Raw genomic sequence first — 6,614 nt, 5'->3', positions numbered from 1 at the left:
GAACTTTAAAACAAGAAAAAAAAAACTTTAATAAAAAAAATACTAATAAAAGCTTATACGAAGTGTAATTGTATAAATTAGTTTTGTGTCAGTCATGACATTAAATTTGTAATAGATTTAGACCAACATTCAATTGTACCCATTGTGTTTGTTTAGCGCTATTTCATGATTTTAGCTCTGTCAAAGGTGGGGGGGGGGAGGGGATATCAGGGGGAATTTTTAACGTAGTCGCTTTTTTTAAAGCATTTACAAAAAAAAAAGGGGGGGGGGAGGGGGGACCTGATAGTGAGGAGCCTATGAAATGAAATCGTATAGTTATCTATTGTTTGTATAAAGTTGCTCTGAAGCGGCGACCTATAAAGGGGACTGATTAGGCGTATACCACCACTTCAGTCGAGTACATTGTCTTTCCCTTGTTCGAGATACCAAACAAAATAATTACCAAATGGGTGAAGGCAGTTGAAAACTTCATTCTCTCTTGGAGACACTTATCAAGAAGGCATGTTTTCATAAACTTATACTTATCACTTAATTTTATATACACATTGTATGAGTTTTCTCGTAAAGACACACCTGTCCCATAAAGAGTACATGTATAATTATCCCGAACTTATCTGAATGTATCCTGTTTAGAAACAAGTGACCAATAAAGACACACCTGTCCCATAAAGAGTACCTGTACAATTATCCCAAACTTATTTGAATGTATCCTGTTTAGAAACAAGTGACCAATAAAGACACACCTGTCCCATAAAGAGTACCTGTACAATTATCCCAAACTTATTTGAATGTATCCTGTTTAGAAACAAGTGACCAATAAAGACACACCTGTCCCATAAAGAGTACCTGTACAATTATCCCAAACTTATTTGAATGTATCCTGTTTAGAAACAAGTGACCAATAAAGCCGCACATGTCCTGTTCACCTTAATGTCCTTGTAAGTCCTGACAATCTCATTTCGTTGATATTAATTAAATGATCATAACGTACTGGTATACCGGTCCTCTGTAGGTACCGGTCCTCTGTTGGTACCGGTCCTCTGTTGGTACCAGTCCTCTGTTGGTACCGGTCCTCTGTTGATACCGGTCCTGTTTGGTACCTGTCCTCTGTTTGGTACCAGTCCTCTGTTTGGTACAGGTCCTCTGTTGGTACCGGTCCTCTGTTTGGTACAGGTCCTCTCTTGGTACCGGTCCTCTGTTTGGTACAGGTCCTCTGTTTGGTACAGGTCCTCTGTTGGTACCGGTCCTCTGTTTGGTACAGGTCCTCTGTTGGTACCGGTCCTCTGTTTGGTACAGGTCCTCTGTTGGTACAGGTCCTCTGTTGGTACCGGTCCTCTGTTTGGTACCGGTCCTCTGTTGGTACCAGTCCTCTGTTTGGTACCGGTCCTCTGTTGATACCGGTCCTGTTTGGTACCGGTCCTCTGTTTGGTACCGGTCCTCTGTTGGTACCGGTCCTCTGTTGATCGAGGTGGGTGAGAGGTAACAACCGAACCGTGTCTAGATCAACTCCACATGAAGTTGGGATTTTGACACTTATGTCGTTGTGCTCGTGTAATATAGTTTTTAAATAGCGACTTTTTTTTTAGAATAATGTCTTAAGATTTAGAAAAACAAAACATATCCCCACCATTTCTAGTGTAGTCTTTTAATGTCGTACTCAATGTGGGCTTAAGAAATTGTCGTTTAGATATAGTCATGTTTCTTTGTCATGAAGAAGTAACAATATAAATACACTGTAGATATGTGAATAGCCCATACGGGGAAATATTAAATAAAGTACATACACTTTCCTCATGAACCTACATACAAAAGTGTAATAATCTGTACGTTTATTAACATATTTGTTTTGTACTTTGTGATATACCGATTATACTGTATGCTCGTTGTAACTTTAACAGGGGGCGAGAAATGTAACATAAAGCTTATGATATAAAACTGGTAGAAGGGAAAATGAATGAAACCAATATCTCGGTGAACTATTTTTATGAGTACAAGGTATTAAACATGACTTCCGTTGCTCCAGTTGTAAGTCATAGGTAATACAAGTGATTCGATAGAAGTCTTATTTTTGGATCCTAATAATTTTTATTTTGTGGTCCAACCAAAAATAAAAAAGGGGGGGGGGGGGCGTGCAGACATTTCCAAAGCCATTGCACGTTCTCCACGTACCAGGTCTTCTTTAACTCTTTCTCTCCGTAATTATTTACCACATTCTGGTGGAATCAACGTTGGTATCGTCAGTTAGGAGAGAAAGAGTTAAGGAGTAGACATGAATTATCGAGAGCAGCAGACGATATAAAAAAAAAATTAATAAAAGTTGAGATTTTATGGTAGTGTAATCCGATTAAGTGCGAGCAGACGGCGAGTGCAGATAACTAATCTGCGTTTTTTTTTTAGTTCCAGGTATATGCATAACAGAAGGGAAAGTTGTGACATTTGATTTACACAGGGCTGAGAGAGTTAATTTAACACCAGCCTCTTGACATAGTACTTACTGGCACTAAAATAAGAATCCAACAGAAAGGTTGTTTCATGAATTTCATAAACTGCAGCCTATAATCAAACGAACTCACGTATGCTTTTTAAAGTTGCATACCTAGTACTAAGAGACTCTAGTTAAACATGTATTTTATATTCATTATTCGCGGCAAACTGTAAAGCATTGTAAACAAGTTCTTATAACTGTTCAAGGTACTAAGACACCGAGCTGTCAAGGCATTAGAACAGGAAGCCACGCATATTAGGTCATAGAATGGTCCGTGAGTGACGTATTGATCACATTCAGGACCTACTACCTGCATGGCATGGCACAAACAAGCAGGTACGAAAAAAAAAACAAAAAAAAACTAGCACTTCGACGCCTCACCACACCCACACACAGCATGCCTCCCTCCTATCCCCAGCTCCCGTTAGCCCCCCCCCAACCATTCCACAGTCCCTCAGCGCGTGTAGAGAGGGTGGAGTGGGCGGTAGTATGCATGAATAGGTGCCGTGGCTTGCATTGACCCCCATTGTTAGGTCTCTTTTCAACTTTAAAATACGCTGCTTTTTTTTTTCTTTTTGACGACGTCATAAGCTAAATGTATGCAGTGTGGGGTAACTGGAACAGAGTCGGGAACGGAGGGGAAAGGGGTGTCCACTTAAAAAAAAAAAAAACTACACTGGTCCAACAGCACTACACCACCTTACCAATCGTTTTTTTTCCCCCTCGTCCTAGTCCTCGCCTAGTGGTAATTTGTAGGCGTGTATGTTTCTCTGCTAATCTACTAACTCCTTGACCTACATTTGGCGCGAGAGAGGGCAGGTAATAACACACACACACACACACTCAAAGCAGAAACAAAACACATGCGAGCCAAGGCTGTACTTGTCATGGGAGTTTTGAGTCGGAATAACAGAAAGGAATCGGTGTGTGTTACGTTGTGATTCTAACATTCCATGCGCTTGAGCAGAAACAGATCTGCAGACAAATGGCAGATAGTTAGGCAAGGGATTAGGACGAATTAGAGACGAGGATATCTAAATGCATATTTCCCCCACAACCCGCCACACCCCCCCACACACATCAAAAAAAAAAAAAAACAGGGCATAAGATTAGTTAGGTCTAGTAGATATAAATAATTGAGAGAGGGGGGGGAGGGAAATATGTACGAGAGTTATTTTATACTTACCTCCCCTCTCTGGCTACACATCTAGGTCAAGAAGTTAGATTAGCAGATAAAAAACTAACGTACACTGCCACTGAGCGAAGCCGGAAAAAAAACCCAGTATAATGGAGAACGGTGTGGATGCTGTTGAGGCCGCCCCCCCCCCCTAATTACGTCTTTCTCTCTCTCTCTCTCTCTTTCTCTCTCTCTGCCGGTCCCAAGGTTACTTGTGAGCGCAAGAATAGAGTGAGTTGAAGGTGAAACACACATTGTGTCATCAGTGCATGTCATGCCTGGGAAAGGGATGGCACTTCGACTGTCTTAAGTCCTGGAGATACGTCAACCTCGTCACCAGTTGGGAAAAAGCCTCCCCCCCCCCACTTCTACCCTAATGAAAGGTCAGTGCAGGACCTAAACGTATGGACCAGGATCGGTGGAACGTATTGCCTCTCTACGTGTAACAACATAATGAGCTTTTAATGTAAAAGAACAAAAAAAAAAGAAAAAGTAAACATTTGTTAAAATAATTAAAAAATGTTACCTAAGGAGAAGAACTGTATATTTATAGCCATATCTATCAATACTGTAAGATTTATTTCCCTTAATCAATATCAAACTAATTTAAGTAAATTACCACTAGTTAATTAATAATTATTTTTTTATTGATTCATACTTTGTTAGGAACAACGAATTATTGTGCAAAGTTTCAACTTCGATCCGATAAAGGGAAGTGGGAGAAATAACGAGTACACATTTGTTTCATACAGAGTGAGTTGATATTAGCTTTGTAAATAACGTAGGAAATTCATGCACTAGAATTTTAGGCACCGGTAATTTAGGCACCGGTAATTTCCGGTAATTAAGACACCAACTATAACAGTTTCTAACTGCATCTTTATGAGACAAAAGAAAAGTTGACAAGACGGGGGGAAAATGACAAATCACAAGAATGCCGGGAAAAAAATGGCTTCGGATTAAGACTCATTATATAATATAAAACATTACATGATTAAGTGGAGGGGAGGTAAAGATGATTCTCCGCTCATCGCTTCACCTCCAGCACCAACCCCTTATGTTGACACAATGTTATTTTATTTACTATCTCAATATTTCTTTAATTGTGTCTGTAAGACGCTGGCTCATACATGCACACATAGATACAAACAAAACAAACACGCACGTACAAACACACAATTACAAACAGTATTTTGTTAGAACAAACTGACAAAGTTTCCCATCTTTCTCCTCTCACTACCTCTCTACCCTTATTTCTCCTCTCTTCATCTCTCCCTTCTTCACTCCTCTCTAAGTCCTCTCTCCTCTATCTACTTCTCCTCTCCCCTCTCCTCTGTCTCGTTCTCCTTCTATGTGTGTTAATAACGAAAAAAACAAAAGAGAGAACGGTAATAAAAAAAAGGCACTTGGTATAAGGAGGTACGCTAGATATGCGTTGAGATACATTGGTATACAGAAAATCACTGTTGAAAAGAGGTATTCTATATATGCGATGAGAAACACTAGTATAAAGAGGTTCGCTATATATGCGACGAGAACCACTGGTATGAAGAGGTTCGCTATATATTTGATAAGAAACACTGGTATGAAGAGGTTCGCTATATATGCGATGAGAAACACTGGTATAAAGAGGTTCGCTATATATACAAGAAGAAACAATGGTATAAAGATGTTCGCTATATATGCGATAAGAAACAATGGTATAAAGATGTTCGCTATATATGCAATAAGAAACAATGGTATAATGATGTTCGCTATATATGCGATAAGAAACACTGGTATAAAGAGGTTCGCTATATATGCGATAAGAAACACTGGTATAAAGAGGTTCGCTATATATGCGACGAGAACCACTGGTATAAAGAGGTAGACAATATATACACGTAAAGAAACACTGGTATAAAGAGGTTCGCTATATATGCGACGAGAACCACTGGTATAAAGAGGTAGACAATATATACACGTAAAGAAACACTGGTATAAAGAGGTTCGCTATATATGCGACGAGAACCACTGGTATAAAGAGGTAGACAATATATACACGTAAAGAAATACTGGTATAAAGAGGTTCGCTATATATGCGACGAGAACCACTGGTATAAAGAGGTAGACAATATATACACGTAAAGAAACACTAGCCTAAATTTTATGGAGTTTGCGTTTCCAAGGCGATGATGAAGAAAGGGAGTATTCATTTTTAGTCTTGGAGAATGATGACACCACGACAGCGTCTGTCATAACCAAATGTTAAGAATGGCAGACGACCCAGAGATTTGAAATAGTAAAGACGTGGTTTGTTTTTGTTTTTGTTTTTTTTTTGTTTTGCAGTGAGTTAGGGTTTGTTTCAATGTCAGTTTATTTCATTACTATTAGATCTATATCTCAAGTTGAATCTGTGTCTAGTGTTATAAAAGTTATACTGAGTTTAAGTTCAACAGAAAAGTTTGTCCAAGTTATTTTAAAATGTTATCAATATAAAATGTAATACGCCTACATCGGTTCAGTTGTACTAGATGTTTGGAGCTACAAACCAACGACCGAACGTCAACAATAAAGGAAATCAAAGCTCAAAACTATCACATCTGCCACACCCACTACTGCATGGGTAGTTTTTAATATCATGCCAACTTATCAGTTATTATAGTCAATACTTTTTAAACAGTAAATATAGGTCACATCGTTTGTAATCTGGTACAGTACTACACACTTGACCCCCCTTCCCACCACCACCACCACCACACCAGAACTACCCTTCTTCTCCAATGACAACTGACACCAAAAAAAAAGGGTCAAAGTCCGTATATGGCTTTATTTACGGAGCATGTCCAAAGCTTGCCTTGGTATGAAAGTAGCTATAGTCACAGTGCAATACCAGGGAGCTGTGACCTCACAGTCAGAGGCAGAGATTTAATGGGGGCTTAACTAAAATTTTACCCCAGAGGAGACCTTACG

General features: G+C 39.2%; 1 protein-coding gene across 6 annotated transcripts in view; it reads right to left on the bottom strand.

Moving 5' to 3' along the window:
- LOC106059853 (zinc finger protein squeeze-like) overlaps positions 1-6,614 on the bottom strand; it is a 123,554-nt gene that overhangs the window by 93,193 nt on the left and 23,747 nt on the right. The window contains exon 1 of one of the 6 annotated variants that reach the window (XM_056016140.1): positions 2,496-2,875. The exons of the other annotated variants lie outside the window; for them this stretch is intronic. The gene's annotated coding sequence lies outside the window, so the exon portion shown is untranslated. Of the gene's footprint in view, positions 1-2,495; positions 2,876-6,614 lie in introns of those variants that run through there. 6 annotated transcript variants of the gene reach the window in all.

Source organism: Biomphalaria glabrata, chromosome 17 (assembly GCF_947242115.1).
Source record: "Biomphalaria glabrata chromosome 17, xgBioGlab47.1, whole genome shotgun sequence".
In the NCBI taxonomy this organism is placed as follows: domain Eukaryota; kingdom Metazoa; phylum Mollusca; class Gastropoda; family Planorbidae; genus Biomphalaria; species Biomphalaria glabrata.
The sequence above is the reverse complement of the archived record's forward strand: the minus strand, read 5'-3'. Positions and strand labels throughout refer to the sequence as shown.